Below are 1218 nucleotides of genomic sequence, written 5' to 3'. Positions count from 1 at the left end.
TCAGAGGAACAAAGGACTTATACAAAGAAAACTACAAAACACTACTACAAGAAACCAAAAGAGACTTACAAAAATGGAAGAATGTACCATGTTCCTGGATAGAAAGACTTAACATTGTGAAAATGTCAATACTGCCCAAAGCAATTTACACATATAATGCAATCCCAATCCTGATTCCAACATCATTCTTCAAAGAGATGGAAAAAGCAATTACAAACTTTATATGGAAAGGAAAGAGACCCAGGATAAGCAAAGCACTCTGTAAGAAGAATAAGGTTGCAAACCTCTCACTCCCTGACTTCAAAATTTACTACATGACTACAGTGGTCAAAACAGCCTGGTACTGATACAATGAAATATACATAGATCAGTGGAACAGAATCGAGATTCCAGAAATTAACTCAATTACATACAGCCAACTGATTATTGACATAATGCCTAAATATATCACATGGGGAGGAGATAGTCCCTTCAACAGATGGTGCTGGCAGAACTAGAAAGTGATATGCAAAAGACTGGACCAAGACCTTCACCTCACACCTTATACAAAATATATTTGGATTAAAGACCTAAGTGTGAATCCCAGAATTATGAAGGTCATCAATGAAGAAAATAGGGACAAATGTGAGGGCACTAATTCGGGGAATACACAGACTACAAAACATTTTGAAAACTACACAAACAAAAGTAGGCAAAATAGATGAAAGGGATATACTAAAAATTAAAAACTTATATGCATTAAAAGACTTCACCAGAAGAGTAAAAAGGGAACCCACAGAATTGGAAAAATTCTTTGGAAATGACACATCAGACAAAGGGCTTATTTCTAAAATATATAGGAAACTACAACACCTCTACAAGAAAACGACAGTAACCCAATTAAACAATGGACACAGGACATGAACAGACACTTCACCAAGGAGGAGATCCAGGCAGCCAACAAACCTATGAAGAAATTTTCATGATCACTAGCCATTAGAGAGATGCAAATCAAAACAACAATGAGATATCTCACACCAGCAATAACAGCAAAGATCAGAAAAGTAGAAGACAATAAATGCTGCAGGGATGTGGACACTTCTGCATTGCTGGTGGGACTGCAAAATGGTCCAACTTCTCTGGAAAGCAATAAGGCACTTCCTCAGAAGGTTGGAAATAGAAATACCTTATGATCCAGCAATTCCTCTACTTGGTATTTACCCACAAGAAATACAAGCC

This window comes from Chrysochloris asiatica, unplaced genomic scaffold (genome assembly GCF_000296735.1).
Source record: "Chrysochloris asiatica unplaced genomic scaffold, ChrAsi1.0 scaffold00023, whole genome shotgun sequence".
Taxonomy (NCBI): domain Eukaryota; kingdom Metazoa; phylum Chordata; class Mammalia; order Afrosoricida; family Chrysochloridae; genus Chrysochloris; species Chrysochloris asiatica.
This window is presented reverse-complemented; position numbering follows the sequence as displayed.